The 12,500-nt window shown below is 36.0% G+C and overlaps 2 protein-coding genes across 3 annotated transcripts in view; one reads left to right on the top strand and one right to left on the bottom strand.

Annotated features, from left to right (window-relative positions):
• LOC144976911 (uncharacterized) overlaps positions 1–3,225 on the bottom strand; it is a 29,818-nt gene extending 26,593 nt beyond the window's left edge. The window contains exon 1 of the mRNA XM_078921513.1: positions 2,547–3,225. The gene's annotated coding sequence lies outside the window, so the exon portion shown is untranslated. The remainder of the gene's footprint in view (positions 1–2,546) is intronic.
• Positions 1–12,500, top strand: part of LOC144976910 (membrane-bound transcription factor site-1 protease-like) — a 149,010-nt gene that overhangs the window by 59,580 nt on the left and 76,930 nt on the right. The window lies entirely within an intron of this gene.

A 12,500-nucleotide genomic window follows, 5' to 3' on the forward strand; every position in this document is an offset into this window, starting at 1 on the left:
CTGTATGTCAACTTCGTGGAGGTTTTGGGCACCGAAAGCGAGATAATATTGTTATTTGATTTGGCTAACGAGTCATACGTTCCGGCTCATTACTGGATACGTTGTATAGGATTGGGTCGGCTTTAGGTGTAAAAAAATATAATCATTACATGGCTTCACTAAATATCATGCGCTTGTCATTCTTAACGAAAATATGTGGATATGCTAGCTAAGAGAGAGAGAGAGAGAGAGAGAGAGAGAGAGAGAGAGAGAGAGAGAGAGAGAGAGAGAGAGAGAGAGAGAGAGAGAGAGAGAGAGAGAGAGAGAGAGATTTATGTGCTGTATAGTGTCCGTGTATTGGCAGAACACAGTTCTCATTTACATCAAATGCCGATTGATTAAGGTAAATCCACAAGCACCGTGAAATCCCTAAAATGAAAGAAAGCTTTACCAGTACACCGTCATCCCACCCGAAACATGATGTAGTTAGATAACTGTGGATTTTCCTTTTTGGATAGGCTTCGATGATGATTATTAACACAAAACAGGTCATTTATTCTGCATGGCATATCCATCATACCACTGACACTCTTTTCTTTCTCCCCATCATCTCCCCCTCCCCTCCACCAACTCACTTTTCTGTCTTTTTCCTTTTCTATCTATCTATCTATCTATCTATCTATCTATCTATCTATCTATCTATCTATCTATATATCTATCTATCTATCTATCTATCTATCATATCTATATATCTATCTATCTATCTACTACGATCTATCTATCTATCTATCTATCTATCTATCTATCTATCTATTTATCTATCTATCTATCTATCTATCTATCTATCTATCTATCTATCTATCTATCTATTTATCTATCTATCTATCTATCCATCTATCTATCCATCTATCTATCCACCTACGATCTCTATCTATCTATCTATCTATCTATCTATCTATCTATCTATCTATCTCTATCTATCTATCTATCTGTTTATCTATCTATCTATCTATCTCTGTCTGCCTCATCCAGACCCTCTCCTCCTTCTCTCTGCCTTTTCATTTTTTTATATTTCTGTAACACTGTTCTGGCAGCCGAATTTACCTTTTACATAGTAATTTTTAGGTTAATAGCTATAATGATGCCATTTTTATCTGATAAAATAGTAGATAGCTACTTTGGTTTCTCTTTATTAAAATCCGGTATCGTTAAAGTGTCATGGGAGTATTGTGTAAACTTGGCTTTTCTGGTTTGCATTATGATTCTGGCAATTTTCCATTTCTTACGTTTTTAAACTACGCTTTTACCGACTTTTTTTTTAAACGAGATCTCATTCACACACCCACCCTGAGTGCAATCCAGGTTTCATGTATATTTAATATTTTTTATTGTTATTTGTGGTTATTGGAAGCGAGATCGTTGTTACGATGATTTTTTTTTGTGAATTCAGTGTTCTTTGGTATGATAGAGTGATCTCGAGTTTAAATCCTTGTGGAATTACTATCATTGTTGATCGCCAAACTGGGAACATTTCAATATTTTCTCTCCTCACCACAAAAATGTTATTATTTGAAGTTGAGGTCGCCGTATTGTTATTATCCATCGATGATACAGGGCCTTGGAGAAATCTGTGGGTAGGATGCAGATCGCTCACTGTCCCTTCTTCTCCAAAGAAAAAACATTAAAAAAAAAAAAAGAAAAGGAAAAGAAAGGAACCACCCCCCCCCCCCCCCCCAAAAAAAAAACCCAACAAAAAACCAACAAAAAAAAAAACAAACCAAAAAATAAAAGAAAACAAAACAAAAATCAAGGGAATGAAACTTAAAACGAATATATTTTAAGTGGACAAGTATAATTCAGTAACAGTGGCCACATTCTGTGACATAATTCTTTGGGAAGAGGAAGACTTTATAAATATTTCGTAGGCTACGGGGGTGATAATATAATTCCAGTCACAGAACATTCGAAGGCAAACCTTATTAGTAACGGCTATCTGATCGCTCCTAATGCTGATTATATTGATAAGTAAAATAGACTCGTTGGAAATAAATAATTCACATGTCCAGGTGCCATGTGCATTTTCTCTGCCATGTTTAATTTTAATTTCATGTAGAAAAGAAGATGTAAAATGTTAGGATTTAAGGAGTTTTAACGTTACTATAGATGGTTCAAGATTAAGTCAAATGTTAGACAGATGTTGCTGGCAAAATTAGCAAGCCAAACAATCGGAACAATCTCATTCGAACCATTAAATAAGTTACTGTTGGGTCCATTGTGATAACTGCCCACTTCTATGGCTAGCAAAAGAGAACAACCAACAGGAATGGAACGTCAATATTATCCACGAAATCATATCCTATGTGTATAAAATTGCAAGTCCAATAACCAAAGTAAATTATGGGCTTCTATATCGTTATTGTAACTGAGAATAGTTATGAAAGTTTGCGAGGTTTTCCCCTTTCACAACAATGAGACCGCAACAAATGTTTGTCAGACATAAGCACACCCATTACCCGTTTCATAATCCCATCAATTTAATACTTATTCATAGCATGTTTACCCCATACCTGGTGATTCAATTTAGTAAGACTCCTTCGTGTGTTTAATCCAAATGCACGAATCACATGTGAAAAGAGGACCAACTCTTACACAGTTAGATCCTCTGAATCCTCATAGTTTCACAGGACACGACCAGTGGGAATATTTACAATAGACGTGTATTTGTTCCAATGTTATAGACACACATCCACGATACACACCTTGCTCCTTTTATGGATTACATTGTCCTTTGCTGCTGTCGATTGACACGACATGGTGAAAGGCGGATAATAAACTATTTCAACATTGTTTGGGCTGTTTGAACATTGAGTCACACTGGCGAAAGAAGTTTTGACAAGACTTGTAATAATTTTATCCAAAACCGTCAACCAATTGTAAATCGTAACACAGCACTTATCTTTACAGTTACAATATTATACGGATGCTCACAAAAGGTTTTTTTTAAAAAGCAACAACAACGAAAACAGTTCGGCTATATTGGTTCAGTTAGTGGCTAATTTAACTTACTAAAATTAGGCTAAATACGCGTTGGGGGGAACTTTAAATAAAATGTTAGAAAGTGAGTTATAAATTCGCTCGCCGAGTAAGTAACCACCCAGCCGGCATGAATAATGTGACACACACACGGTATGCGACCGATTCTCCAGTCTCGGTTCACGGATTGTTGGTAGCGGAATGTCGACCAACTTCCAACTTTCAACTCGGTGTTGCGAAGGACGCCACTACATCTATTTTTTTCCTCTCTCCGCTTCTCCCTCTCTCGTTCGAAGAACAGAACGTTTACAATAAATGTGACGATGGCGTTCTTCCATACCAAATGAATGCATGCAGATAAAGGAATATCCACTTTCCTGATGTTACACATTCTGGAATTGCCAATTTAAAATGTTTAATAAAACAAAACGTTCCAATAAAAACGATGAGATGAGAGGGAAAGACAAGAATACTGAATTACAATCAAATGGTATATTCTCCCATTATATAGACCTTAAAAGAGATCAGCGGTGCGATTTAGGCTTAATTATCCAATTTACTGCCGCACTCTGGAAAACATGCATTAAAACATTTGGCCAGAAAACTCGTCCTTCAAATATCGATCGATTTAAAATACCATCATCTTGGCAAAAGCTCTCAAACCTGGGACTTCGGGAAGTCTCAGGTTTTAGAGTTCTTGCCAAGCTAAGGGTAATTAAAGTCGATCGATATTTGAAGGACAAGTTTTCTGGCCAAATGTTTAAATACTTGTCTATCCAAAGTACGACGTCAACTGGTTAAAATCGGAGTCCTGCCTCTTGTCTCTACTGTGTTGCCGTGGTGAAAATACCAAGATATTATAATGTCAGTAAAAGTTAAATCTATCCCCGTATTTGAAGATTAAAATGGAATTTTCATATCTTTACCTTGCACCATTGACTGCCCCTGGTTATTTTTTCTCGTATTTGAGTGTGTGAAATAGAGACGAGGTGCGAAAGGAGGCGCAAGAAATGATAACATTGTGACCGGCCGTTCATTTGATAAAACACACCTCCTCTTTGTTATGTTGTTTCTAAAATGTTCAGCTGTGTTGTTAGTGATCCATTCAACCGTGATGTCTGTGTCAGATATCATCACGCTGTAACGGTACTTCCTAGATAATGATAAATTAAGCCTGATATATTTATCGGATGATTAAGAGTTGAATCATTCAAGATCGGTACCTCTCTTTTCCGTGCATCGATTTCTGAATGCAGATGTCCCAACGGAGCGCAAGACATTAGAAGAACCTCTGTCACCAGAGAGGAAATGAGGTCAACAACAAAGGGCGGAGACGCGGACGGTGCTGATTGTCACCAGGAGGTCTATCTTGTCTATATCTTTGTCCACCTATTAATTCTATTTTAAGTATCAATCGGAAGAGTTGGAGTAGGGTGGTATTTTAATTATCTTCTTTTCGTTATTAAAATATATCTTTTCAATCCTCAATGTCACAATTAAGAAGTTTGTTATACTGGGAGTTCAAGCACCGTTATAAGATTTTAGGAACAATGAGATAAAATACACATTTCTAAAGTTACGAAAATTGAAAATTAAAATGTAACGGCTAGCGTTATGTTAGTTCTCAACACGTTCCAGTTGAAATCGTATTGCTCTTGATACAAACTTTATCTAGTCTAAAATAAATTAAATTAAATTAAACTCCCTTCAATCATCCCATAAGGGAAATTTGTCTCTAGGGTCTATTCCAAGGAAAGACTGGAATAATCCAGGCGTCAGCCGCACTGCATCGAAGCATATCGAGCTAGGGCGAGATGACTTGCTCAAGGCCACACAGCGCAGCAGCGGGTGATCGAACTCTGTACCGTTCGGGTACGAAGCAAAGTCCGTTAGACAAATAATAATAATAATAATAATAATAATAATAATAATAATAATATGATGAATGATATGATGATGATGATGATGATGATGATGATGATGATAATGATGATGATGATGATGATGATGATGATGATGATGATGATGATGATGATGATGATGATGATAATAATTGTCTATTTAAAAAAGATAACTTGGCTTCCTCAAAACGTTTACTGATGACATAAAAATGAACCCCCGACTTATCTTCAAAGACTTCAACGAAGTTTCGTGATTGTGACTTTTTGACAAGTTGAAGGCTATATAAATCGATTAGTATTTCAAGTAAAGTCCGATGACTCCCATATTAGATGACCATTTCTACCAGTATCATCTCTCTTGTCAGCTATTATTGGTGTTTTTACTCAACATGCTAATTTTTTTTTTAAAGAATAGATTATTATTGTTGTTGTTGCTTTTGTTGTTGTCGATGATGTTTTGTAGTATTGTTGTAATTAACGTTATGTATATTATTGGCGACACAAAATTATTGGATATGATGACGTTTTCATCAGACGATTTCTATTTCAAGCCAGACCATCGCACTTTATCGTTGGAGACAATTATCAACAAAGTCTCAAAGTGTATTCAATCTTAGGCTTTCGCCAATAAGTCACACATTTTGATGACAACATACATGAAAGTGGAAGAAATGGTAAATGGAACCACAAAATAAACTGATACCAATAATAACCAAAAAAAATTTAAAAAATACAACAATCGTAATACCACCAATTCGTACAATAATAATAATAATAATAATAATAATAATAATAATAATAATGATAATTATAATAATAATAATAATACTAATAATAATAATAATAATTGAAATAATAATAATAATAATAATAATAATAATAATAATAATAATAATAATAATAATAATAATAATAATAATAATAATAATAACAATAATAATATTGACAATAATAATGATAATAATAATAATAATAATAATAATAATAATAATAATAATAATAATAATAATAATAATAATAATAATAATAATAATAATAATAATAATAATAATAATAATAATAATAATAACAATAATTATATTACCATCATCATTGCTACCACGACCATCACTACTGCCACCACCACCATTACCATTATCACTACCACCATCACCATCATTATTACGTTTCTAATCAGTTTTTCTCGTTTTTTTAAATTTGATACCCATCACAACAGACCCCCTTACGACTACGAAAATTCCCGCAGAGACTTGTCAATATGTTCACAGAAAGAGAAGAGTTATTCAGACAAAATGAAATAACAATTTTGGATAAGCATGGATCTAAAACACACTTTTCCGTATTGCCAATTGAATATTTTATCTACGAACTGCTGAAACACACACACACACACACACACACACAAACAAACACACACACGCGCGCGCACACACACACACACACACACACACGCGCACACAAATATATAGAGTTTACTCTTTCAACACAAGACCTTTTTTCTATCATATTATGATATATATATATATATATATATATATATATATATATATATATATATATATATATATATATATATATATATATATATATATATATATATATAATATATATATATATATATATATAATAGAGAGAGGGAGGGAGAGAGAAGAACTCCATCAATTTTCACCATTGATGAGAAGACGCCTTGTTCACACAGTTCTCGTCTCTTGAGATTTTATAATTTCTTTTGTTATATATTGCTAATTTGTTTCTAGCATTGTATTGGTTCTTCATTGGATCCACTGTGAGGAAAGGGGTCCAAATGTGTGTGTGTGGGGGGGGGGGAGGGGGGAGGGGGAGGGAGGTTCTTTCTTTCTTTTTCACTCTTTCTCTTTATTTTCTTGCTTTGACTTTTTCTTTTCCATCTATCTTTGCTGTCATACAGGTGATACTTAAAAATGGGTGCACGCGACGCCTTCAGGTCGAAACTGTAGTCTGTAATTTGTGTGTTCTCTTCAAGTAAGGGCATCCCGAATCGATCGGTGATTGAAGTAAGAAAATTTTTCAGGCAAAAACGAAAATAAAATTGTTTAGTCGGAGTATAGACGTCTAGTTTTATCGATGCTGCCAGTGGCACGAGACGAAGCACTGTGAAACTCGGACATTGGTGCCAAAAACAGATCTGCTGACTTGGATTGGGGGAGAACAAAAGGAAGGGGAGAGTTACGTGTATTTAACCATAAGGTCAAAAGTTAATCTTCTCGAGAAGAAAATAAAAAGATATATTTAATCGAATTTATAACTTTACATCCTAATTTTGCCCTCAGCAGGATACAATAAGGCTTCAAAGGACGAGCACCACGGAAACAAACTTTCCTTTACGTTTATTGAATCTCAAAGATGCCTATTCCAATGTAATTCTTTAGTTCGTAAAATAAATGATTTTCGCATAAAGTAAGCGGGTCTACTCAAATGATGATTTGATGGTAATCATAGTCTCTTTATATTCTAGATAATTAATTTCCTGTAACAATGCTGAGAAGATAATCAAGAGGAGGGGATTCACTCATGATCTTTTGTTTCTATTGGAGACTAAATGAAAAACTAGAGAGCAGGCACTGAGGTGAGAGCTAAATAAACATCATGAATCACACGAGCGAGACAAACCACTGAAAATTCGCTATATTTATTTATATATCTACGCATTTATTAATTTATTATTTCATTCTTGTATTACCTTTTATGGGTTATTCATGGGGGAACTTCTTTTTTTTCCGATCTTCTACAATAAAAAAACATATCAAACTTGTCCTCGTGGATCACAACCTAAACGAACAAAGGAACAAGCCAGGTTTCTCAGCTCCCTTGAATTTTCTTTGGGCAACATAACCGCATCTCAAAGAGAGATAGAGAGAGAGAGAGAGAGAGAGAGAGAGAGAGAGAGAGAGAGAGAGAGAGAGAGAGAGAGAGAGAGAGAGCGAGAGAGGAGAGAGAGAATATGAGGAAAGAGAGCAAACAAAAGCCCTATCTTAATTTATGAAAAACCATGGGCTGATTTACTTTCATCTCTAACTGGGAGGGACAAACGGATTTTTAAGAAGTGATGGGCAAAGATTGGGGAATCCGCAAAACTCAGAAAGGCACGCAAAAATGCAATCCTAAATCCATAGATCAATGTTTATGGAGATCAGGAAGTGATAGATAGAGAGAGAGAGAGAGAGAGAGAGAGAGAGAGAGAGAGAGAGAGGAGAGAGATAGAGAGAGAGAGTACCATATTGCTATGATTTGAAATAAGAGACATGATGGGGAGCTGCAAGGTCTAAGCCGGACGTCCTGCTTGCTGAAAGGGAATAGATATGCATTTCTAACCAAACACCTCTCATTCCCAGGTGCATTGATTGCCGCGTAATCCAGAGATTATTGCATATGGATGATATTATGATTTTTTTCTGAAAAAGACAAGATCAAGTTTTTTTTAATTTATGGGTTGACTGGAGAGGAAAACATTTGTAGACATATTGCGGCTATGTGGTCTAGTGGTATGACACTCGCTTTCGGATCGGAAGGTCCTGAGTTTGAGCCTCGCGCTCAGCGCATAGTTGAGTCCTTGGAAAAGGCTCTTTACTCACAATCTCTCACCGTACTCAGGTGTAAAATGAGTACCTGGCCGTTAACATCGTTGTCTTTGTCCGAAAAATTGTAATATCGCCTAACAGGCGTCATGTCCCGTCCTACATGTTAAATGTTGCTGTTGACCAGGGACCCCTTGTAAAGCACTTTGAGCATATTCAAAGGATATTGCGCTATATAAAGCTCTTTTTTTAAATATTCAATTTGACACCACGGTCAGAGAGATATAAATAAAGACCTACGTTAAGTTTGTCAAGTCAGCACTTGGGGACCAATTTACAAGAATGGAAAAACGGAAGTGTGAAGTCCAGGCAGCTCCCATGGTGATGACGTCATTGATAGCACATGTCATGATGACAGACAATAGAGAAATGGCAAGTTGGATATACCCACAAACAATGCAAAATCTGGAATTTCTTTATAGAGAACCTACTTTTTAAAAAACACATCTGCATTATGAACTGAGGATTCTCTCTCTCTCTCTCTCTCTCTCTCTCTCTCTCTCTCTCTCTCTCTCTCTCTCTATTTATCTTTCTCTCTCTCTTTCTCTCTCTCTCTCTCTCTCTCTCTCTCTCTCTCTCTCTCTCTCTCTCTCTCTCTCTTTCTTTCTTTCTTTCTCATCTAACTGCTTCAGCAATGGTATGGTGTTACCTGAAACCCAAAGGTGAGGACAATCAAAAATTATTTTCCTCTACATAATAGAACATAAATCTACAGCAAAAATCTGAATTCAGCACAATTTTAACCAAAAATAATCTGTGTATACAAATATTTTCGGGTCTTACACAGTGATACGGTGACTATTACCAATTCATCACCAGGAAATGTTCCAACAACAGGAACTTGATGTGATCTCCATCGTAAATTTGTTTGCATGTCCCTAGTGACATTTGTCGCAATCAAACGACGAATGACGTGTACAGTGGCCGCAAAGGCCATCAAGAATAATCTGAATGTCAACGTCTATAGCATTCCATACTATTATCATCCAACTCAAAATGTTTTACAAAAATCCTTTTCTATACAAAAATGTTTGAATGGCGTCACTCCAATTTCAAAATCAACCTGCAATGCAACTCTTAGGGCTGGAATTTTACCTGTTCAATTAAAAATAAATCTGATAATAAATGGTCGACTCGGCCCTCGCAGTTAAAACCAGCGGTGGTTGAGTAAGGAGAGGAGGGGGGGGGGGGGGGGAGATAATACATGGACTTATATACCACTGTTGTTATGAACAATACTTGGGCTTCTGACATACTTAATTACATTATAACAACGAGGCCCCCGTTAATTATAATTAGACCCCAAAATATGTTCAGCTTATTCACGACGCCTGAATCTGCTTTTTACACTTTAATTATATAAATTCTCAGGAAATTTCGACGCTCTGTCCTTCTTTAATGTGATATTCCAAGTGCTTCACGCGATTTAATTTACTGTTCTATAAATCAACATGTTTAATGTTGTTTCTTTCCTCCATATACTCAACTCATGTTGATAAAGTTAACAATATTATTTTCCAAGAAATAATGTTATCATTAGCAACAGGGTCAGTACAGACATAAAAATGGCTGCGAGTAACGCATGACGGTGGCATTGATTTGTTCAAATACAAAGATATCATGCAATCTACGACAAACGTCCTCATTTTTTATCAAAGTTCCCATCAACATCGTCACTAACATTACATTCCTTACAATCCCCATTATTATCATATCATTATGGTGAAATGTCATCAACGACTAAATGACTCAATGAATACCCAACATCAATATTGTGGGAAGAGGAAGGGGACGACATGCGCAAACAGCAGAAGCCAGTGGTCATTTGCTTACGTATTTCCGGCCATTCCTCGTCCATTTCCGACCTGATAATCAGCTCAATGTCCCTTCTCATTTGTTTATCTCATCGATGTCATGTGACAATACCCCATTTAATGGATTCTCTTTCCACCTCTCTCTTTATTTCTATTTATCTGTCTATCCATCCGTCCATCCATCCAGCCATGCATCCATCCCACACACATCTATTACACACACACACACACACAAATACACACATATAAACACGCGCACGCACGCACGCCCACACAAACACACACACACACACTCACTCACTCACTCACTGAAATGACCACAAAATGTCGCAATCGACGTAAGCCCCCTAAAAGGAAATAACAAACATAACGCACATCATCATCATCATCATCCTTATGATCGTTATCATCGTCAGCATCATTGTCGTCGCCGAGGCACCACCGTCGTCATTCATACAAACGTAGCGATTACTTTCACTTTCAGTGGATCTTTACTCTTTACCCAACACTCCGACTCAACCCATAAATAGATCAGTAAGAATATAATCCAATAAAGTATTGGACCGATTAAAGATAATACTAACAATGCTATGAATATGACGTCAAATATCATAAAGAAGTCAAACAAGACAAGTTTCGATGAACATAATAAATAGTAAGCCATTAGCTCAAAGGCACTAAGGATCACCATGACAATGAAATAGTGTGAATGGCGCTTTGTCTTCCCTTGCAGTTTTAGTGTCAGTCCCACAGTTGGTCAATATTTTATCACAATATTTTGACACGCTGATGAAAAATTGCTCAGCATCGTCAAACGACAGAAGGAATTTTTTTTATGAGTGATGCTCAGGAAACGGTGGGTGGATAGGCGAGTACTTATGTTGGCTATGGGTCGTCGGTTCACGGTTATCGGTCAATCACGGGGCGGGGGAAAGGGGGAAAAATTGTTGTTCTTTTTAATTTTTGAGTAAAAATAGAGCAATTGAACTGTACATTTATTGGCTAATTTTCATAAAATATACGATAACTGACGTAATTTTCAAAGGTGTAAGCACTGTATGTTTGAAGCCGCCTCCGCTCATTCTATTAAATTAGATAGGAGTAAAAATGCCTACATATTAACAGCATACCAGGCATAGCAACACGAGGTCATGGACGGATCATCAGTTACTGGCCAAATTTTAATCCATACAACTAGAAAAGAATTTATCACAATAAGCAATTCTTGGTGTCAAAAAAACGGGAAATTCAATTACCTAAGAAAACAACAAATAGGTCTTGACGCCATCTAAAAATGAGATATGGCTCAAATCAAAGAGCCACCCAAAATGCGATCGATTAACTCAATAACTGTGGAGACACAATGAAGCTAAACATTGCTTTTAAAGAGAAATCGAGCAACTGATAAGTCAAAAACAAAACCAAATATTCTTATTTTACAGCAATAAATGTATTTCATGTAGAACATCTGACCAACTGCTTTTTAATCCTGGTCTTATAATATAATATAATATAATATAATATAATATAATATAATATAATATAAATATAATATAATATAATATAATATAATATAGCGCCCAGTTCCAATCAAAATTGCTCACTGACGCTTTACACATCATATATCAAGGAAAATAGTTGAACAGTCAAAGGGTTGTAGGGCTGCGACAAGAAGACTAGTTCGAATAGAGAATGTATTTCAAGAGAAATCCATTTTGTTTCTAGTTAGTCTTACACTACTTGACAGTCCCACTCAGACCAACCATTGGGTTCCATCAAGAGATAATTACACTTAAAATAATCAACAAAATACTTATGAATTGATACTACCGCCCGTAGGGAACGAAGAAGAAGACAAAGAAGATACTACCGCCTCGTCTCCAACTATACATTCTTCAAAGGAATTCTCGAAATAAAATCGTATTGAAACAGCAGCAGGAGCACCCGAACTAGTTGGTTTTTTAACTTGAGCATTTATATCAGGTAACATCCTCAAAACATGATAAACGTTCTTTAACAAGGGGCCCCCAGCCAACAGCAAGGCTTAACATGTAGGAAGGGGCAAGACACTTTTTCGACGGAAACAACGGTGAGAGACTGAGAGTAAACAGCCTTTCCAAAGGACTTCAACTATGCGCCGCTAAGAGTGGAACTTGAAC

Source organism: Berghia stephanieae, chromosome 7, assembly GCF_034508935.2.
Source record: "Berghia stephanieae isolate SIO BIC M18660-M18661 chromosome 7, UCSD_Bste_1.3, whole genome shotgun sequence".
Taxonomy (NCBI): Eukaryota; Metazoa; Mollusca; class Gastropoda; order Nudibranchia; family Aeolidiidae; genus Berghia; species Berghia stephanieae.